The sequence below is a fragment of the Camelus bactrianus genome, chromosome 3 (genome assembly GCF_048773025.1).
Source record: "Camelus bactrianus isolate YW-2024 breed Bactrian camel chromosome 3, ASM4877302v1, whole genome shotgun sequence".
Lineage (NCBI taxonomy): Eukaryota > Metazoa > Chordata > Mammalia > Artiodactyla > Camelidae > Camelus > Camelus bactrianus.
Window position 1 is genome coordinate 84,383,129 of NC_133541.1, and position 23,474 is coordinate 84,406,602.

General features: G+C 37.6%; 1 long non-coding RNA gene across 8 annotated transcripts in view; it reads left to right on the forward strand.

Annotated features, from left to right (window-relative positions):
- The window catches only part of LOC123613289 (uncharacterized), a 196,662-nt gene that overhangs the window by 9,482 nt on the left and 163,706 nt on the right, over window positions 1-23,474 (forward strand). For 7 of the 8 annotated variants that reach the window (XR_012505609.1, XR_012505607.1, XR_012505604.1 and 4 more), the window contains exons 2-6: window positions 3,757-3,872; window positions 12,072-12,137; window positions 14,339-14,474; window positions 17,103-17,202; window positions 22,015-22,058. This is a non-coding gene — a long non-coding RNA (uncharacterized LOC123613289). The remainder of the gene's footprint in view (window positions 1-3,756; window positions 3,873-12,071; window positions 12,138-14,338; window positions 14,475-17,102; window positions 17,203-22,014; window positions 22,059-23,474) is intronic. The other variant, XR_012505608.1, reaches the window with a different exon arrangement.

The following is a 23,474-nucleotide window of genomic DNA, read 5'->3' on the forward strand; positions in this document are numbered from 1 at the left end:
AGCTCTTACAACTAAGTGGAATTAATTTACTTCATTCATTCTCCTTCCTAGATGGTATGACCTTTCAGGTCCTTGTTGGGAAAGCTTCTTTATTATATGTCTCAAGATGCCTGAGTCTACTACCACTTTCAGTGTAGAAAATACAGGTTCATTTTTCTCTCCCAGGCATGCTTTCTAGTAGAAGAATCTGGAGAGAAAAGAAGTGGAACTCTGCCACATATTGGCAGGAGTAACTAGAAGGCCAAAGAGCTTATGGAGAGACAGCCTGCTCTTAAGAGGGAAGTGAAGGGAACAAAACCACAGCTGCCCAGACAGTTGTTTAGATGAGACATCATAGTCTTAAGAATATTGCCCTACCTTTTGCACTCCTTTCTCTCCACTCCTGTTAGTTTATTTCAGTGGGCAACTGTGATGAGGATATCCTTGGGCTGCCTATTCTTAGAAAAAGGGGAAAAAAAAAAAAAAAAAGAAGAGTGGGCTCAGGATCCCAGGACACGGGCTACAAATGTGGTTGTGGCTGTCGTGGTTAACTGAGAGTCATAATATTTCACCTGATGGCAGTGCCCCCATTGCTTATGGAGAAAATTGCCTAAGAGAACATACTTTGCCTTCTTTGCATGGGTCCTGGGCCATCTTACAATGCTAAATGAGGCGTGAAGAGCCTAGAGAAGCAGTGTGTGCCCAGAGCAGTGAGAGGTCATGGACCTGACACCCTCTCCTGTCCTCTCCCCGTCTCCCTTCCTCCTTCCTGTCCTGACTCTCTTCCTTAAACGGCCATCTCTTCTCTGACGCTCATTTCTGCTCCCTCTCCACTTCTCTTCACTAACCAAATGGCTCTTTTGTGATATAGACTTGACTTACTACAAACATATAATAAAACTTGCCGTTTATTAAACCAGCTCTCTTTAGTGTATTTGTCATTGCTGTAATAGCCAAAAGTGAGCCAGGAGAAAAAAATAAGATCCTCCAAATCCATTAATCTCATGACCTCATCTGATACTGTGGTTTCTGTCCCTTGAGCACAATTACATTATTTAAGCATAATAACAGTGATTTGAATTTAAAGATGCCCTGAAGCTGTGAGTAGAACTGAAGACCTATTACATTAGTATGGATCTCTTAGTATAAAAACACCATTTGAATTAGGGCATGTCAAGTCTTAACTTTTTTTTTTAATTGAAGTGTAGTTGATTTACAATATTGTGTTAGTTTCAGGTATACAGCACAGTGATTGAGTATTATTTTCAGATTGTATTCCATTACTGGTTATTACAAGATATTGGATGTAGTTCCCTGTGCTATACAGTCAATTCTTGTTGCTTATCTATTTTATATGTAGTAGTTTGAATGTGTTAATCCTAAACCCCTAATTTGTTTCTCCCCTCTTCCCTCTCCCTTTTGGTAACCACAGTTTTGTTTTCTGTGGCTGTGAGTCTGTTCCTGTTTTGTATGCAGAGACATTTGTATTATTTTTTAGATTCCACATGTAAGTGAGATCATTAATATTTGTTGTTTTCTGTCTGACGTCTTTCACTAAGCATAATATTCTCTAGGGCCATTCATGTTGCTGCAAATGGAAAGGCCCAGTGGTTTTTCCACAGCGTGTTTGAACATGAGGTAACCATATATCTTTTGCATGTATATTAGATTATTTAAATGCTGAGTGTAAAATTGGAAACATATTTAATTTCCTTAAGTATATTCAGCAGCATATAGCAATTAAAATTAAGTTTTTCAACTTTTCGAGTCTTTCAAGGCTAACAGATCTCTTTCCTTTTTGATCCAAAAGAAGCTGTTTGAATGTGTATTGTTACTTAATTTTGGTTAGGCTTCAGATGATTTATCATAAATGATTTAAAGATTCACCCTCCTGTTGTTGGGCAAGAAGACCCTCCCTTTGTAAGGGATGTTTTGATGTTGGAATATCTTTTATCTATTCACAGAATCCCTATCATCTTTCAATTTAGTGTAGCCACTTAACATTGTGTCTTTTCTCTCTCACTTCTAAGTCCCCCATACCTTGAGAGAACCTCTAATTATGAATAGTCTTGGTGGAGGCAGTGTCTGCTCCCCAGCGTGGAAATGCAAAGGGTCAGGTCCTTGATCCTGATAATACTGCTTGGGTATGACTGACACCTAGCTGTTTGGATGCTCCTGCCAAGGATTTAAAATCTTAAATTACTAAATACAAGAAAAGACAGCTGGGTTCACTGGAGTGGCTGTGACATAGAGTGTCCAGTGGTGGTGGTATCCTGGCAGATTATTACTGCTAAATATTATTCATGTGCTTCCAGCTTCTTGGGTTTTAGAGATGTTTATTTTGTAAGTCTGATCATTAAGTTTCCATCAATTGTGTGAGTCCTCAGTACTTTTCCAATAATTTTATTTTTGGTAAACAGAGCTAGATTTAGTATCTGTGGTAGATAAAAATACCAGCCTTGGTCCTTAGCTTGTGTTTATATTCAAGCTCCTAGCTATGTGATTTTGCAGTCCTTCTCATGAGAGGTGTTGCGTTCTTCCTCATGTCTTGACTTTGGGCTTGGCCGTGAAATTGCTTTGTCCAGTGGAATGTGGGTGGACAGAATAGTGTGTCAGTTCTGAATCTAGACCTTAGGAGGCATCGTGTTTCTGCCTGCTTTCTTATGCTTCTGCTATTGACATGAGAAAGCTTCTTTGGGTACCTTCTGCTCCCTTAGCCCATACCTCAGAGTGAAGACTTATACGATAGGCCTTGGCCCAACCTGCAGTGAGGGGCAAAATCTAGCTGGACCCACAATTTGAATATATACCACAACTTCTTTATTTAGTCATCTGTTGATGCACATTTAGGCTGTTTCCATGTCTTGGCTATTGTAAATATGCTGCTATGAACATTGGGGTGCAGGTGTCTTTTTGAAGTGGGGTTCCTTCTGGTTATATGCCCAGGAGCGGGATTACTGGGTCATATGGTAAGTCTATTCCTAGTCTTTTGAGGGATCTCCATACCATTTTCCACAGTGTCTGCACCAAAGTGCATTCCCACCAGCAGTGTAGGAGGGTTCCCTTTTCTCCATACACTCTCCAGCATTTATTGTGTGTGGACTTTTGAATGATGGCCATTCTGACTGGTGTGAGGTGACACCTCATTATAGTTTTGATTTCCATTTCTCTGATAACTAACGATATTGAGCTTTTTTTTTTTCATGTGCTTCTTGGCCATTTGTATGTTGTCAATGGAGAAATGTTTGTTTAGGTCTTCTGCCCATTTTTGGATTTGGTTGAGAAACACAGATATGTGGTGGTGGGTCCAGTTGAGTTTAACAGAACTGAACATCTCATGTTAATCTGCAGATTTCTGAGAAAAACATTATTTTTGTTTTATGCCACAGAGATTTTGTGTTTGTATGTTTTGTAGCACCCAGTAGCTAACTGATACATATGTGTTATATGCAATTGAAAAGTATTCTAATCAATGGAATACATTGATGTCAGTAATATGAAGGAAGCATGTGTGTAAGAGCCTATCCTTTGCTCTGTGAGGTTGATCGTGTCCAGCCTGAGCAATTGTGTTTTTCTCTTCTATTTCATCTTTTGGTTGGAATGAACACATAACTTAGTTTTCACAGTAATGAGATGTATGGGAAGTCATGTGTCTATGTGTGTGTGTGTACGCGTGCACGTGAGTGTGTGTGTGTCTAAAAAGTTTTTTTTTCTTTTCCTAATAAAAGAAGATACATTGGAAAACGTGTTCTCTCTCTTCTGTTCTTTTCTTTCCAGGAGCTGAGGCAGTCTGTGTCCAGTGAGGAACACCTGAGTTTAACACAAAGGGAGTGAACTTGGGTACGTGATGTCAATGAACCACTCAACCAACCCTGGACTGTCCTACCTCTGAGGTTTGTATCATTTGAGAGAATACATTTTCATTTTTAAGCTGATTGGGTTGGGTTCACTTGTTGAAAGTAGATTAGCTAATATGAATGTGGTGTGTATGGAGCATCAGAAGAACTGAATGCAGTAGAAATTTGGCTGAAAAGAAGAAAATAGTTCCGGTCGCCCATCATGAAACTGTAGGCACACAGCAGCTGGTGTTAAGTGGTATGTAAGCTTTATACAGTGGAAAGCAGCCCAGATCTACCTGGCTTTTCCTCTGCCCTTCCTGCCACAATTTTATTGGCTCTGTGTCAATCACCAGTCAATGATGGGAGACATACCTTAATTGCTGACCCTCTTTGCAGAATCCATATCTACAAGACTCTGACCAATAAAGCACTTACCCACCTTTCACTTTTGGAGGGAAGTTTGGCAGGTCATATTGGCTCCACATCTCATCTAAAATCCGATGGTGTATTGTTTGATGCCCAGGCTGTATCCCAGACCAATTAGATCAGAATCTCGGGGGTTAGGAAACAAGTGTGAGTATTTTTCAACCTTCTCAAGTCATTTCCATTATGCAGCCACAGTGGAGAACCACTGTTCCAACTTCTGTCCTCCTATAAATGAAGCACCAAATCAACCCCCATATCAAATGTGTAGACAAGAGAAAAAAGGCATAGGAAAGTAAAGCCCATGGAGGGATTCATTATCTATTGCTTTGTAGCAAATTACCCCACAATTTAGTAGCTTAGAACAACAACAAGCCTTTATTATTCTCAATTCTGTGTTCTGGAGTCTGGGGACAGCTTAGCTGGTGGTTATGCTGAGGGCCTTATGCTGTTGCCATTGCTGTTGGCCAAGGCTGCAGTCATCTGAAGGCTTGAATGGGGAGAATCTTCTTTTAAGATGCTTACTCGCATGGCTGTTGATAGGAGGCCTCAGTTCTTTGCTAGCCATTGGCATCAGCCTCCTGCCAAGTGCTTTTCTTTCCAGAGCTGCTTAAGTTTCCTTGAAACATGGCAGCTGACATCTCCCAAGCAAGTAATTCAACAGAAAGAAAGGTAGAAGCTCTGATTTTTTCATGACCTAGACTTTGAGGTCATATGCCATCATTTTCATAGTATTTTATTGATTATACAGGTCAGCCCTATTCAGAGTGAGATAGGACTATGAAGATTTTAATACCAGGAGTTTGGAATCATTAGGCCTATCTTGGCTACTACCGTTGGATAAAAATGAATAAATGATTTGTCCTCATTTTGAGGGTGAATGTCTGATAGGCTGAATGATAGAAACCCTCATTTGTGGCTTCCTTGAGGAGCCTTCATCAGAATCAAAATACTCTGTAGAGCAGCCCTACCAATTTCTCAAACACCAGGTGGCTGGGAAGAGCCTTTGGGTTATCTTAAAAGACATTATTGAAAAGCACAATGCCCTTTAAGGAAGTCCACCTCTGCCATTACTTGAACTAGTTTTGTCCAGATTCAGATCAGTTGAGACTCACAGCTGATGCCTAGCAGCAAGTATAGAGGATGTTAGCTTCATTAGTACCGGTTCTTCTGAAAATGAAAGGACTTACGATAACTATCAAATGTCTATAGCTATCCAAGAGCCCTCTGACACTAAGAAGCCTGGCTGTCTGAATTATTTGAAATTGAGTCTTCTCCCTCACCTTTTGGATGTGGGAAAACAAGGATCTTCAAAGCAGCCTTCTGTCTTCTCTATAATTCCTTATCTCCAGAGTCATATACTCTTTCCCAATCAAAGACCACCTGTATATAATATTGCCAAATTTATATTTCTTACCCCGATTTCTCCTATCAAATGCCAGACTTGCATTGCCCGTATGTGACAGCTCCTCTTGAATGACTAATGGGAATCCCAATTTTACTTTTCCAAATCCAAACTCCTTTTATAACTTCGAAATTTTTCCAGCTTTACAGAGACATAATTGACATTAACATTGTGTAAGTTTAAGGTGTACAATGTGATGATTTGATGTACACGTATATTGTGAAATATTTACCACAATAAGCTTAGTGAACACATCCTTCACCTCTGATAATCACCCTTTTGTTTTTGTTATATGGTGAGAACATTAAAGCTCTACTCTCATAGCAACTTTCAGGTATACATACAATATTGTTAACTATAGTCACCAGGCTGTAATTATACCCCCAAAACTTATCAATCTATACAGAAAGTCTGGATCCTTTGACCATTACCTCCCCAATTTCCCCATTCCTAGGCTCTTGGCAACCACCATTCTTCTCTCTGTTTCTATAAGTTTAATGTTTTTAAAGTTCCCATGTAAGTGATATAATACAGTATTTGTCTTTCTCTGACTTATTTCATGTAGTATAATGCCCTCAGGATTCATCCATGTTGTCACAGATGGAAGGATTGCCTTCTTTTTGTGGTTGAATAATATTTCATTGTATATATACACAACACATTTTCTTTGTTTATTCATCCATCAACAGACACTTAAGCTATTTCCATGTCTTGGCTCTGGTGATTGATGCTACAGTGAACATGGGAGTGCAGATACCTCTTTGAGATAGTGATTTTATCTCCTTTGGGTATATACTTAGAAGTGGAAATGCTGGATCATATAATAGTTCTATCTTTAATTCCACAATGTAAAATCAAATTCTTAATTTCTTTCTCTACATTGGTTCTTCTATTTTCTTCTCTTTCTTAATATCTGTTAATTTCATTCTTCCATGTTGCTCAGGTGAAAATTTTGGAGTTATCCTTGAATCTTTCTTTCTTGTGTACCTCACATGCAATAGTCTATCCATAGCCTTCTTGGTTCTCCTTTCAAAGTATTTACTAAATCAAAGTGTTCACTTCCTCCACCACTACTATGCTGGTCCAAGGTACCCTCATCTATTGCCTAGAAATGCAGTCACATGTTAATGCATCTCTCTGCTCTAACCCTGCCCTTATAACCTCTTTTACATATAGCATTAAAACTGGGAGACAGATGTTGTCAGTTCTCTTTTCAAAATTTTCAGTTGGTTTCACATTTCTAAAACTCTTTCTTTGATTTATAATGCCCAGCATGATCTGCTCCCCTCTCCTCTTCTACTCCTGCTACCTCTGTGTCCTCATCTGCCATCTCTCCTTACAATAGTCCATTCCCCTCCACTCCATCACAATGGCCACCTTGCTATTCCTTGCACATCAGGCATTCACATTCACCCCTCAGGGCCTTTACACTGCTTCTCCCCATGTCTGTAATTTTCTTCCCCACGTATCTGTTAAGTTCGCTTACTTCCTCCTTTTAGATCTCAGCTTAAGTACCTTTCTAAGTAGGAGAATGTTCCTTACCTCCATCTATAAAGAGTATTTTTTCAGTCTCATCTATCTCTTTACAATGCTCTTTTATTCTTAAAACACTTAGTGTGATGACATATATCTGCTCATTTTATTGTGACGACCCTGCTAGAATGTCGAGCCCCAGCAGGGCAGAAACATTATCAGTTGTGTTTTTTGCTGTATCTGCAGAGACGAAAACCATTCCTGGCACATAGTAGGCACTCAATAAATATGTTTTAAATTAAATTAGATTACATTTATTCATGATGTCTCCTAAAATTCTGTTAAAATTTCAAGATTTCTGGGTAACAGAAACTACAGTAAAATCTCACTTGTGCCATATAGTAAAGAAACGATGTTACGGAAAATAAGGAGGAGAGGAGGGTATAGCTTGGTGGTAGAGTGTGTGCTTAGCATGCACGAGGTCCTAGCTTCAATCCCCAGTGCCTCCGCTAAAAATAAATAAATAAATAAACCTAATTACCTCCCCTTCTCCAAAAAAAAAAAAAAAAACAATAAACAGAAAATAAGGAGATCTTTAATAGCCTCACCATTTAAAATATTATCAAATTGAATCCAATATACCTAGAGTTGATGAGCCAAATTACTGATTTAAATGACAGTAAAATATCATAGTATATTTAATTCAAAGAACATTATAGAAATAAGTGGACTTTAAACAATCTAATGAAAAAATAGACTTGTCCTAAGAAACAAACTCAAAAATACAAGCATAGAGACAAGTCAGAAAGATGTATTTAATAGCCACTGGTGTCAATTCTTTGTACAATTTATACTGGAAACAAAATCTGTTTTCATATTACTGAAAGAAAACCAGTTATCCGAGGGTTACTGATCTGGAAGGATAGGTCAGTCAGCAAACCTGGTGAGCCAAGCGCTAAACAACTTCAAGAGGGGCGTGATGAAGCAAAAGGTGAATGTGTAAAGCAAATTTGCTCATGGAAATCAGGGGGAGGCATCACTACCCTAAGGGAGGTAGTACTAGAGAACAAGGATGAAGTCAAGAAGGGAACAAGGAAGGGAGGGGGCTTTGGTTTTGTATAATATGTAAATCTAGGTGCGTCATTTTGAGGACTTAGGCTGTTGCATATACATCCTTGTCAGGTTGGTGAATTCGTGTTAGCAATTCCTTGTTGTTTTGTCTCCTCTACCAGCTGGTAGAGCTTGAGGACTGATCTTTAGACTAGCAGATGGTGGAGTTGGTTCTGTTGGTAGTTGAATTGGGCTGCTGTGGTTATGATATACTGTCAACTTTCTAACTCAGGTGAGTTACAGTTTGTACCTAACAGACAGACGAGTTTGAGAGGTCAGTCTCCAAAGCAATTAAGTAAAATAATTTAAAACTTGAACTAAGTTGACATTTTTGGTCTGATAAATCCAGTTCTGTAAAGAGCTGATTGGTTTGTTGATGTGAACACTCACAGTTTTGGGCACTGCTTTTTTCTCCATGATGCTGCTCTCAGTGATTTCCAGAACCAAGGGAAGTGAGACCAAAGAAGAATGAAGAACTGACTTCTAACATTTTTTGGCAGACTACAGTGTGACTAAGGGCAACTTTCATTTTGTCATGACCCATCAGATCTCTGCTCCTTTTTTCTTTTCCCAGTCATTTTAATATAGAAGATACACTAAGTAGACAATCTGTGGCTCATTTTATTTTTTTTTAAAATGTTTTTCTTGGAAAAGATATTAGCCTGAAACATGTGCGTGACAGTGTTTTATTTTTCTCTCACTGTTTCAGTTATTTTCATTGCATTGGTAATGCTAAAAGTATTGCCATTTTTTCTTTCTCATTCTGTCTCTCTTTTTTTTTTTTTTAGAAAGAAGTAGAAATGAATTAACCCCTAAGCATGTAAAGGTGGATATTTAAGTGGAAACAATATAAAAGTATAAACTTAATGGTATTTTAACCCAATATTGCTAAAATGTACTAATCTATTCCTAAGCCTGAAAGATTAGTAGGCTGATAGATTTGTAATTAGTGATTTTAATTTTAGAATTATGATTTTAGCCTTAGAGAGTTCTGTGTCTTTTTTTTTTTCAGGGATGAGGATAATAAAATAAACTTGTGGGTGATACTGGATTCATATCAAATATGCTCATATTCAGACTTCAAATTATGTGAAATGCAAATTTCTTGGCAATTAAGATTAGCATATTCAGAAAACATCATATCCTGAGATTATGTCCTCTACATTTTAATTCTTAGATGTGTCAGCCATTTTGAATATATAATCATGACATGGTTATTAGGTTTTTATGCATCAAAGGGAAATCTTCATCTATTATTTTAAAACTGCAAATACCTAATAATCATTTTTGTGTCTTCCCTCAGTAAAAGCAATATCCCGTTCCTTTGACTTGGTGATCAGCATTTGATGATCTACCATTTCTTTGTGCTTTTGAGAAAACGCTATACTTTCAGGAGAAACAGCTGGAATGAATTAGGAGATGCAGGCTGACATGCCAAGCAACAAACAAAACTAAAAGAGGATTTTTAAGGGCCTATCTTCAGTGTGGGATTGGGTTTTCCTTTGGTGTCTCTGGGAGCCCCATTCTAATCTTCAAGCTGGAATTGTGCGGCGTGTTTCCTCTTGGTGTTTGAATGGGAAAGCAGAGTGAGCCAGGGTTTAAATTAAATAGCAGAGAACATGCAGAATGGGGGCCTAGTGCTCTGCATAGGGAGTGGTTTTGATTCTCTGCTTTGGCCCTTTTTGGATGAGTTAGGCAGGATTGTGTCCCTTAATTCTCTGTTCTATAAACACAATGCAAACCCTCATTTACAGGGCTTTGTTAATGCTAAAAACACTTTCAAGAGCTTATGGAAGTGATTACATGAAACTCGAAAGTATTATCCTTTACCTTAAAATCTGTGTTGACTCTTGGACAGACTGGCTCGTTACCAGTATCCATGTCTTTTCAAGTGGAACAGTGTTTTAAAGTAACAATGTTTCATAAGTACCATGAGAAGAACTGGCTCCAAAAACAAGTTACAGTCTTTCTTGCTCCCAAAATGATGGGAATTCTTGGCAAACAGGGCCCATGAGTGAAAGCTGCTCATGGGAAGAACAGTTTGAAATGGGCAGGAATGACGGAATGACATTTAAACAGCCTACCCAATAAGTCAGAAATTAACCCTGGCTCAACAAATTAAAAATTAAGTGATATCTGCCCTAAATTAGGACTAAATAGACTCAAAAGTCATTCATAGCAGTTCATACCCATTCCCCATCTCCCCACCTCCCCTCCCAACTGCAGCTCAGGGCTATAGACTGAGCCCTTGGATAATAGTGGAATATGATAACTGAATCAGATTGCTTTTGTGATATTTCAGGAATCAGTAAATCTGTGTGAAAATGGGTTCAGTCCCTAGCTAGGTTATACCAGGCAAAATCACTTAGTTATTATGAACCTTATTTCTTCATCTATAAACGGGGGTATTCTCTGTCATAAAACTGTTGTAAGACTGAGTCTGATATATAAAGTACTTGGTACTCTGAGTGGCCTCCAGTAAGAATGAAAAACTGGGAACGCTGTTGGTGGTTGGAAGAAGGGAGATGTCAGTGGCTTTTAATTCTGGAAATCCACCTGCCTGGGCTCCATCCCTGAAGAGTCTGAGTTAGTGGATCAGGTGGGGCCCTGTTTTCAGTGGATGGTAAAAACTCGCCAGGTGCTTTTAATGTGCAACCAAGATTGAAACTCACTGGGCTGTTAGAAGGGAAACTGGGTTTCTGCAGAGTATCTCTTAACAAAGCATAAACCTTTGTGAATCTACGCGTGTTTTCCTTAATGGTTAAGAGGAAGTAACTAGCGCTTGTGAGTAGGTCTCATTTATGTTTTTATGTTGCTTTAGTTCATCCCCGCTGGGGATTTCAAATTCAATTGTGACTTTAAAGGAAAATTTATTCCCTTTTTTACTGTTTATGTTATGGGTCATAAATGAAAGTTTCCTCCCTCAAATGTGAGAGTTAACGACTTATTGTTATTGAGCTTGTGGCCCAAATTTAGACAGCCAGCAAAACTGGACCCCAGTCAGTGTGGATACTAGTCTGGCATCTTTTTCTGTCTTGCTAATGTGTCGACAGCCTTAAGTGAGCAGGCTGTGGGACCCAGGTCAAAGGTCACAACAACTCGCCTGTGTATGAGGTAAGAAGTAGATGTACCCACACGCCAGTTATGTAAGCATTATGAACAAAGAAGTAAATGTACGCATGCGCTAGTAGCGTTTTGTAAGCCTTATGAACAAAGAAATGAACAATACGCATGTGCGGGCAGAAAGGATAAAGACAGGACAAGTGCACCACGTGGGCGCATGCCATCTTGTTGAACTAGAATAAAATGCTGTTTTGCTCCATGTGGGCTCCTCGTGCGGTCTGTTTCGCGGCCCCAAGGCTCCTCACACATTTTTCCGGTTGGGCAGCTCACCTCCTCGAATCCCTCTTCAGCCCCCCTCCACTGACATAATGCTACCTAAACAAAATTATTTTAGTATACGCTATACCATTTCTTTCACTCTTTGGTTAGTGAGATTGACCTGGAGCACAGGTGCTGCACCTTTAGTGATGGATAAACCCACAGATGAAGAGAACATGTGAGCTTCCCTTAAGGCTTCCCGTCTGTCCTAGGTTGGTCCGTCTCTGCCTCCACATCTTGTTCATGCTGCCAGGACTTCCTCTTTCACTCTGGCCTTATGAGAGGGACCTTTCTTCAAGAACAAACTTGAACTTGCCTCCTTCATAAACTCTTCCTGCCTCTGCCTGACCCAGCCTTTGGGAGCCCATCCTCCTCCACATTCTGTGTTCACTCGCCCCGTGAGCCACAGTAACTGTGGGCTGTTGTTTACACTTTGTTGTGTCTGCATCTTGTCTTCACAGCTAGCTTTAAACTATTTCAAGCTAAGAAACAGCCTGATGACTTCAGGAATAAGGTCCTGCACTTCAGTAAGTACTCAGTGAATGTGTGATGGTGGTAGAAGTTAGATTTGAGGGAGGAGGAAGAGTGTGGGCTGGATTTATTAGGGAAGACCACAGAGAAGGTAGACCTTGAACAGGGATTTAAGATTGGATAGAATTTGGATTGTTGGAGGAGAGAGCCTTCTACAAAGTGTTATTTTTGGTCGGATTTGAATAATCTGCATGCATATATAAAAATAGTTATACACACATATGTAAATGTGGAACCCTGAGTTCCTAGACCTTCTTAATAGCTTCAGAATCTGTCCTGATTATAATACCTGATATATACAAATTTCTCAACTTCCAGTCTCAGAATATGAGGGCAAAACATACATCACTGAGCCTTACTACTGGAATATGACCTGAAATAAATTGCTCTGCCTTGCTCAAAAAAAAAAAAATGATGTGTGTAAATTTTCCAAGCTTCATTTTCTTCATCAAACCTGTTAACAAGGGACATTATATTATTTCTGACTTTTATCGTACTATTCAGAAAGGATGATCGAAGCAGCCTTAATAATAGATCAGTCTCATTAATAAAATGTCTGCTCTACTCCAATTTACATAAGCAAAGGAGTGCATACAGCTTTCTGATTTGTACGCTCTCAACTAGAGGGAATTCTGGAGGTTGTTCGCCATCTCTTTTCAATAATACAATTGGGGACGATGAAGTACTAGTATTATCTTATAATCTTATCCTTTGCTCCTTCAAAATTTGTAGCCCAGCCCCCTCCCAAATGGCCTTCAGGAATGTTGTATGGAAGCTGAGATCTCCAGTGATTTCATTCACTTAAAAGATCTGTTCAATATTGCACATGAAATGAAAATCTTTAACTGTGTATCACAGATGTGATGGGGGCCCTTGTCATCACTCCCCAGCTCTGACAGTCACCTTAGATGCATGATTGGAACAAGGTGATACAAGAGGAGGGAGAGTCAGATCAGCCAGTAACCAGGTTTCAATTACTATGACATTGATGTCTGACAGTAACATGGTCACAAAATTATTTTCTTGTGTCCATTGGGTTTGGGGCCCTAGATTTTTCTGTCCAGCAAGACATTTATTTATTCGAAATTTAAAGCTTAATTTCAGGTTGAGTGATTTTTAAATATACCCAACTTTATTTTCCCCAACTCTGAGGACCACTCAGCTTTTTTTTTTTTTACAACATACATAACCTTGAATCAGGCCTTCCTCTTAAATCTCCCTGAGCTTTTGTATTCAGTGTTCACTGACTCCCACAGTAAATTCAGTGTGGCCAATTACTTTTCATAATGAAGTTCATGTAAATTGGAGTAGAGCAGAAGTTTTATTAATGAGACTGATCTATTATTAAGGCCGCTTCGATCATCCTTTCTGAATAGTGAGATGAAAGTCAGAAATAATATAATGTCCCTTGTCAACAAGCTTGATGAAGAAAATGAAGCTTGGAAAATTTACACACATCAGTTCTGTTTTTTTTTTTTTTTTTTTTTGAGCAAGGCAGAGCAATTTATTTCAAGTCCTATTCCAGTTTTTTATAACTTCTAGTAGAAAAATTGAGGTCTTCTAAAGGTATGTTAGTCATGCAAAATGAAAGTTTTATTCATGTGCAACATGGAACTGAATGGTGGTATCTTTTGAAGTCCACCAGGAGTGGATTTTCTAGGATACTTACACTTTTATATTTTCTTTTCTGTTTTTTCCCATGGATAGACTCATGGATATCATGCCATAAATATAGATTTTTAAATATAGATTTTTAGTGTCACCATTGCCCAGCTCGCTTTTTAAAAAAACTCAAATGGTGAAATTATTAATGGTGATTTCACAGGAAGTAGGATAAGCAGTGAGGTGGTGCAGTGGGGGCCTTCTAAATGCTCCTTAATATATACTGGCCTCTTTGTCTATTTCAGGATCACCAGTTTATGGAATATGTATCTCAAAGCCCTTATTAGTTACCTTATTCATTTAAATGTCTGTTGTGAATTATTTCTATGTTTTATTGTGTTTCTGACTATTTGAAATAATTTAAAACTTTAAAGCCTGTTTTGGGAAATATGAAAGAAGCAGAAGGAATTGAATGGCATTCAGGGATGGAGCAGTAAATGAACATTTTAAAAATGACATTGCACAGCACACTGGTAGGTAGAGTAATGTAGAGGGAAATTAGAATAAAGCCCAAAAGTGTTTCTTGACTTTGTAGATGAAGGTTGTGTATTGGGCCCTGGAAAGAGACTTCCTTGTGACAGCTGCAGAGCAGAGAGGAGGCCAGGCCAACACGGGTCTTTGGGCAGAAAGGAAGGCAGTTGAAGAGCGTGCAGTGTTCCATGGCATACCAGGTACAAATCTTTTCACTGGCAAGGGACAGAAAAGCAATTCAAACTAATTTAATTACAAAAAGGAGAGTATTTATTAACTTACAAATTAGCTGAATTAAAAAAGTACTGGCCTACATAATTAAAAATCCAGAGAAGTTATCTCTGAATGCAGGTAAACAAGGAGTTGTGCCAGAAATCTCTTGTTTCTCCACCTCTTGTTCTGCTTTTTTGTTTCCTCTATAGGTAGGCTCCCCTCCAGAAGCATCTAAGTTATAGTCTGTCTGTTTACCAACCCTAGTAGAAAGAGAGCACCCTTTCTAAGGGTTTCCACCAGACTCTAGCCTGATTCTTATGAATTATTCCTTGGTTCATTATTCCTTTGTGAATTGAACACTACAGTCAGGCGATACAGTGATCTGACTTAGCAGGTTTTTAGAGCTTAGGGTAGAGTCTTTTTCACTAACCCAGACCACAAGGACTGAGGGTGTGGGGAAGGGAGTTTGCCCAAAAGAAAATTGGGACTTGATAACAGAAGAATGAGCTATGAATAGGATAGGCAAACAAAACAAAACTGAAAAGGAAACAAACAAGAGTTCCACTGCATATGGTTACAAACAATAGCAAGATGGAGGGTGGTCCTTAAGGGAGTAGGGCTTCAGGAAAAATATAAAACAGGCATTGACGTCATTAGAGGAGAATCTAATGAACATTATTCAGGAAATTATAATGCTAATACTCAGTTATGGTTATTAAGGAAATGAATAGCTAAATCAGAGAACATATTTTCATGCAGCTGTCCCAGATAATTAGAAAAATATGTAGGAAGATTGATTAAATGAAAGCATTTTTCAAAGTTTTCTAGGGGAAACTTTTAGGTCCAAATTATTCATTCTTAGTAAGAGTGGGTGTTTTTGTGTAAACAGAAAACATCCTTGCAAAACATTTGTTTTTCAGTCTCTGTTTCATATATGTGCCAATCAGTAAAATTGCAATGCAGGCACAAGTGGTTTCATTTAGCTAACAAAATACTGCATGCTTATTCAGAATGATTTAATTTGTCTGGGAGAGAAAAATGGATTGTTACCAGATCCTTTTAACTTGAACTATAGACACAAACTTGTCACTTTTACAGGGATTGACTTGGTTGATATTTCAAAGTTAAATATTTTTTGTAAAATTATTCTAGTTTTCTTTAGTTATTTTCTAAGTGGTGAAAAATGTGCCTCTGTGCTTGGATGTAGAAGGATATATAATGCACAGCTTTTGGATTTTTGATAGTCTTTGTTTAGTTTTAGAAATAATTTTGCCTGAAAATTTGATATGCATACCAGAAAATCCAGCACAATTCAAGACAATTCAGAAATTATTTACTGAAGATATACACTGCAGAGCATAAAACAAATAGGACCTGTCCTGCTTTCAAACAATTGAAATTTAGCATCAGAGATATTTCTATACTTTATAAGGATGAGTATAATGCATAATACATTATCACAATATAAAATAGTTATACAAACAGTATATACATAATAGTAGGACATGATTATAGTGTACAATACATGATTTTAATACATACTAGAGTACATGTTTATTAGAGTAGTGTGTAAGTCAATTATTAAGAAGAGGGTATTTAACTGGGGAAAAGAAAAGAGGAAAGTTTCCGAAGAAAGTGGCACTTGACACATATGCTAAAAACTTTTCCTTTTTAACAGACAGGACTATTTGGTAAAAGGTATTTCTATTAGAGTAAATAATGTAGAGGCAAGGCATGCATTATGTTCCAAGAATAGGATGATAATCATGAAGAGAAGGTGGGAGACAAGGCTGGCAAGGAAGATGGAAGCCCACATGAGAATTTACAAAATGACTCACAATCTGGATTCTCTGGCAACAGGCTTAGATACGGGGGTTGTGGGAGAAGGTAGTAAAAAGATTCCTGGAGTAGTGAGCATGGTGGAATAGGAGACAGCTGATGCCCCTAGTATGAATAAGCAAGTCAGGGGGAGTTTCCAGTTACTGTGGTAGGATGAAGATATGGTAAGTCTGGGATGAATTATTTCTGAGTTTCTGGGAAATATTCAAGCAGTTGGGGCTGTAACTGAAGAATAAAGTTTAGGTTAGAAAAAGACAACAAGTTTATACTGCATAGCGCAATATCTTATAGTAACATATAGTGAAAAAGAAAATGACAACAAATGTATGTATGTTCATGTACGACTGAAGCATTATGCTGTACACCAAAAATTGACCCAACATTGTAAACTTCAAAAAGACTTTTGCATTATTCTGCCTGGATGTGATAGTTGAAGGCTTAAGAAGAGTGGATAAAATTACACAATGGGGGAAAGTCAGAGGATAGAGACTGGAAGACTTGGAAGAAAGAAGAGTGAGTGGAAGGAAGATCAGCAGAATTAAGTTTTCCTTTACTTTGTTTCTGACCCTGTGACCAATCCCTTGTACATGTGTTTTGTTTTTTCTTTTTTTGTCACAGTTCACTGCCTTTCTCTCCCATTACTTTGATGGCATCAGTTTGTCTTAGGAAAGTGTACAAGAGGTTTCTTATTTAATCAGATCTTGTATCAGAATCAGGTTTTTAGCTTGGCACTCAGATTTCTGGTAACTTGATAATTTTTTTGCCTTGCATTTCAGGATTTTTATCCATCCTGATTTGGATATGTGCTTCTTCTTAACTTGTGACTTGAGGTATCACTCAGAGTCCATGCAGCAAACAGGTGGAGAATTCATAGAAGTAAGTAAAAAAGAAGTTTGGTAAAGGGAAAATTCTCAATGGTGTCAGTAGGCTTAAGGGAACTGACAAAGACTGGTGAAGTGTTCTTTGGTGAAGCATGCTACACCAGGACCTGACGGGACAAAGGGAGATGATAGTTAAGAGATGGTGGGGAAAGTTGGAGTTATGAGAGGGGGTCCATGTGACGAGTCACCACCCTGAGGACGAGAACATAGCCACAGACAAGCAACACCAGGGAGGGTGCAGGGGAGTCAGTTCCCTGACCTCATCCTTCTCCCACCCTCCATCTCCTGCCAGTGCCAACCATCAGCAAACCAATGTGGAAGCCAGAGAGCAAGGGGCCCAGGTGGTATTGTCAGTAGAGATCAGCTTGCTGGGGAAAAAAAGTAGGGTAGAGAAGAGTGAAGAGTATGTCTGGAAGGGGAGAAGGGGATGCCCTCCATGGTTGACTTCCTGGCTTCCGGTTCTCTTTTCTGCTGCTGACTTTGGATAGGAACATGTTACTTTCCCCTTGCTTGTTTTACTTACAGTGGCTTCTTGCTTTTTATGATCTCTGATAGATAAGAACAGATGTTTCACAGATAACACAGACTTATCAGAAGCTTCTCCTTTTTCTTTTTCCTTTTCCTCTTCCATCTTAAGCTGTGGAAAGTTTAAAGAATTTAAAGGGGGAAAAAGCAGAAGAAGGCCAAAAAGTCAGAAAGAGATGCATAGAGTAGCAGACTTCTTTCTATGTCTGTGCACTAAATGTTGATTTTACACATGACTAAGGCTATTTATAATTTGGCTACTAAATATGATTAGGAATTGGCTTGGAGAGTTCTGTGTTCTAGTTCAGTTTGTCTAGCGGAAAATTTTCTTTCAAAGCCACCAGTAAACCCTTCCCTGTGGTAGACACTCCCGGCTGCCTACCCAACCCTCCCTTTCATCCTTCTTCTTTGCTACCAGACTCTCATTTTGTTCCAGTCTTGGTGGCCACGGGCTCTGGAAAGGCTGGCTCTTCGCAGCACTAGGGATGAATTTTGATTAGTCAAAGAAGCTAATTGAGGTGTAGCAGGATGCTGAGTACTATTTTTTCATGGCTTTCATTGTAATTTGGATTCTGAAACTGAGGACAAAGTGTTCAGGACCATATATTCTAAAGAAAGGTTGTAGATCATCTATGAAAAACTTTTAATGATTTATATTGAAAACTAATCTTAAAAGAAGATATAAGAATGGCCAATACTCACCTGGAAAGGGGCTCTAAATCACCAGTGATCAGGGAAATGCAAATGATGAACCACACTAAGTTATCACAATATACTCACTGGAATGGCTAAAATTAAAATGACCGATAATGCCAAATATTGGTAAAGATATGGGACCACTGGAAATCCCATACACTGCTGGTAGGAGTGTAAATTTGCACAACTCTTCTGGAAAACTGTTTGACAGTTGCTTATAAAGTTAAATACACACCTCCTTTATGGTCCAGCAATTCCATTTCTAAGAATTACTCAATAGAAACAAAATCATTTATCTACAAAAGACTTGTACAAGAATATTCTTAAAAGCTTTATTCATAATAACCAAAAATTGGCAGCAAAGCCAGTGTTCATCAACAGAAAAATGGGTAAAGAAATTATGATGTATACCCATAAAGTAGAATATTATTTAGCAATAAAAGGAAATAAACTACTGATAAAAGCAACAAATTAGATGTATCTCAAAAATGTTAAGGTGAGCAAAAGCAATCAGACACAAAGAGGACATAAGTATCGTTCTATATACATGAGGTTCAAGGTGATAGAAAACAGAATAATGATTGCGTCTGTGTGGGAAGGGCAATAAACCAGAAAGGGCATGAGAAAACTTTTACCAATGATGAAATCCTTCTCTTGATTGAAGTGGAGGTTATATGGGCTAATAAAATTATCAAACACATCAAGCTGTATACTTAAAAGACAATTCGTTGTTAATTGTAACTTGATTTTTTACGGTCTCAAAGCTGTACACTTTGGGTAGATGTGTTCACTGGATAAGAAGTACTCAAATTTTCCTTTAGCTGAGATCCCACAGAAAAGAGATCATTTAATAGTTGACTCTGTGGGTATTTCTTGTGGTGGAGGTGGAAACACAGACTGGTGATTCTTGTGTCCCTGTAATCATCCAATCCACGTAGTTCCTTTTGCACCAACTGTGTGTTCACCGAGAATACTCTTGTTGGAGAGGGGAGATGATCAGTAGACATGTACTAGGCTGGCTGGTTTCTAGCTACAGACTGACAAACAGATATTCTGCTTAATATACTGCTCAGCATCAATGGATCCTCCTTGGGGAAAATCACTTTCATTGACCTTTCATCCTGATCCTGCAGTATCCATCCTTTTCTTAAAAAAAAACCAGTTCTCTATGCTCCATAGCTTTGTGAAATAGTTGTTTAATTGTGGTGTACACAAGCCTTCTTATGTCTTTAATCCCTTTTAGAGAGTTTGACTTGTTATATATCAGAATCAGGTACATCCCAGGGGTGATGCAGATTTTAAATTCAAGCAGGATTCAGAGCAAGTATGGACTGGAGGGGTGGAGAGGGCTACCTTCCAATTTGAAATGTATCATATTTTTGACAGTAAGTGCCTTTTCTGCCATAGTGGGTTAAGGGCCTAGTGTTTCTGTTGTTCACTGACATATCACTATAGTTGATGACCATGACATTCATGGAAAATAAAGGAGATGCTGTTAAAGTGGTCGTGGTTTATGGAAAGATGAGGATACTGTTTTGATTGGGGGAATGAGAAGAGGGGAAGTAATAATATAAAAATTACTTCAGAGTGGCAGAGGGGCACTCTTTTGCATATATTTACCAAACTAATTTTTTTAATTGCCTTAAGAAGAATCAAAAGAGAAGTTAGTTTATTATTGCTTTCAGATAACCTGGTAACTTACCATTAAATGAACAGAAAATAAGGACAGAATAAGCATAAATAACAGCTAGGTTTGGGGAAAATTGCTTGGTGCAGAAAGAAAATTCTGTAATTTATCCCAAACTCAACTCGCTAGATTCATAGTATGATGTAATCCTTGTTTGTTACATACCATTCTGTGTAGCTAAACTTGCAAGATCTTCTTTGTCCTATAAGATGAATCATGCAACTCAAACACTTTTATTCTTAGAGCTTACAGATTATATGTAAAATGAGTATAAAATATTTACAAATATTATACCTATAGGTATAGGGGAAAGAAGCATTTAATATTATTTTAAAGATGCTCTATAGGAGGACAGTATGGAAGTTCCTTACAAAGCTAAAAATAGACGTACCATATGATCTAGCAATCCCACTCCTGGGCATGTATCTGGAAAAAACTCTAATTTGAAAAGATACATATATCCCAATATTCTTAGCAGTACTATAAACAATAGCCAAGACAGAGAAGCAACCTAAATGTCCATTGACAAATGATTGGATAAAGAAGATGTGGTATATATACATACAATGGAATACTACTCAGCCATAAAAAAGAATGAAATAATGCCATTTGCAGCAGCACGGTTGGACCTAGAGATTATCATACTAAGTGAAGTAAGCCAGAAAGAGAAAGAAAAATGTCATATGATATCACTTATATGTAGAATCTAAAATATGATACAAATGAACTTATTTACAAAACAGAAACAGACTCACAGACACAGAAAACAAACTTATGGTTACTAAAGAGGGAAGGGTTGGGGAGGGATAAATTAGGAGTTTGAGATTAGCAGATACCAACTACTATTTATAAAATAGATAAACAAGAAGGTCCTATTGTGTAGCACAGGGGACTATATTCAATATCCTGTAATAAACCATAATGGAAAAGAATATGAAAAATAACATATATATATATACATACATATATATAAAACTGAGTATCTTTGTTGTACACCAGAAACTAACACATTTTAAATCAACTATACTTCAATAAAAATGTTAGTTTTTCTACAAAACAATTGTAATTAATTAATATTTAAATTTTAAATTAATTTTTTTCTAGCTCAGTCAGGAATTACCTTAATGAAATAGTCAGAGATACGGAGATATAAATATAGGATTATTTATTAGAGTTATTAGCAATAGTGAGCATCTAAAAAATATAAAATCTCCTGAAAAGAGAAGTAAGGTAAAATAAACTACAATATAGTTAAATGATGGATTAGTAGGTAGTCATTTGTTGTTATTATTTTTTCCAGGTTTATTGAAATAAAGTTGACATATAACATTGTATGAGTTTAGTCTGTAAACATGATGGTTTGAAATACACATAAATTGCGAAATGATTACCACAAGTTAGTTAATGCATCCACTCCCTCACCTAGTTAAAACTTTTTTCTGTGTGTAATGAGAATTTTTAAGATTTTGTCTTAGCAAATTTATTCTCTGTAACTCTTATTTTTTCTTTCATCATTTTATCTCATCCTTTATAACTTTTAAGAAAATTTTGAACTTTTTTCCTAGTTCACTGATTTGCTGTTTTTATGGTAGCTAATTTTATGTTTTTTGCTTTCACATAGTTTTAAATTTTCCAGTAAATGTTTCTATTTATGTATAGTTTTACATGATTTTAGATACATGTTTATTTTTTGTAGTGACTATCTGATCTAGTGTCATGGAAAAAACATTCTCTTGAAACTTGTTCAAAACTCAAAATATTTTAAAAATATATTATCTATTCTAAGTTACTAGTTCCTGGAATTTATTAGTCAGGACATGATTAATTCTGATTCTGCAGAGTGATTTCTCATTTGAACTATACACATACTTACGAGTTTTTATTTCTTTATCTTTACAGAAGGAAGTCCTCATGTGTCCATACTGACAGATGAAGTGAGTTTGGTAAGAAATCCATGTCCATTGCTGTGTACTACATGCCTAGGTAAAAATGAAGATGAAATTTTACATTGTCAATTAATTTTCTAGATCAGAATTCCAGAAGCCGAGGTTTGTGTGTGGTGGTAGAAAGCAGGGAGAGAAGGCACTGGTCAAAGCATTCAGGCCGAGTTGCCCTAGAGAACCTCTCTTTGTCTAGAGGAGTTTCCCTCCTTTTTTTATTTGGCCACCAGTGGTTAGGAACATGTCATCAACTATGTTCCAGGAAACTGTGGTTCAGATGCCTCTGCCAACTTGGCCCTAAGGCCAAGAAGTTCTTCCACAGCTTCTGATAAATTCGTGTATACGTGTGTGCGTGTTTTCATTTGAACTGCTTCATCTCTCGTTGCAGGAGCAGTTGTGTGGTCCTTCTGGGGTCTTGCTCACTCACTCCCTAGGCTTATTAGACTTCTTTCACCAGGACAGGAGACAGGACATGACTTATCAGACCTTCTCCTGTAGTCCTACTCATGTTGAATCTGGTAGAAGTTCTAATTGAAGGTTTTTAAAAATTTGACATGCGATGACATCTTCCTATAGTTTCCATTCCTTATGTTTTGTTTTCCTATCTTTACGTTGTCTTTCTTACTTTGTGGATTGAGGGTGTTAGGAGATGTCATATTCTCTGTTATAACAACACTTGGAATTAAGTTTCAACATATAACTTTTGGGGGGTCATAAACATTCAGTCCATTGAAGAATCCGTCTGTTTATGCCAGAAAATCTGAAACAATGCAGCAACAAAAACACAAGCAATTTTTGAGCTATGTCAGAATATTTTTAGCTGTTAATTCCCTAAACATCTAAAATAATGTAAATTCAGAAGTAGTTTGAAATGAGATGACTATTAGTAACTCATATTTACCGTAACATGCAACTATCACTGATTCAATTAATTTTTTTGATTTGTGAATTTACTTCTATGAAAAGTTCTTCAAAGTCATCAACATTAAATAATATTCAGTTATATGTTTAACAAGTTAACTTTATTGAAAAGAGTACAATACTGTGAAGTTGAGAATGTTGGGTCATTGTGCATCTAAGGATAAATCTATTTTTCTTTCTGATCAATATGATGTGAACATTTGTGACTTAAAGTGTTTTCCTTGTTAGAGCCAAGTGGTTGTGGAAAGTTTACAGATGGGGATCCTCAATATGTTATCTGAGAAATATAAAGGTCCTCAGTGTTTTAAACTAGTAAGGCAGCCATTCTTTAAACAAGCTACTTCTTGAGCATGGGTGTAGTGTCTACCAGAGTTTCTGGGTGTCTTTGTGTGGATTGTCATTGAATTGCCCAGACCCCTGTCGTGACCATGGTGGTTTGCCTGAAAATCAGAGAGAGAGAGGACATAATATTCTTTGTGAATCAGCAGCTTCCCTTTT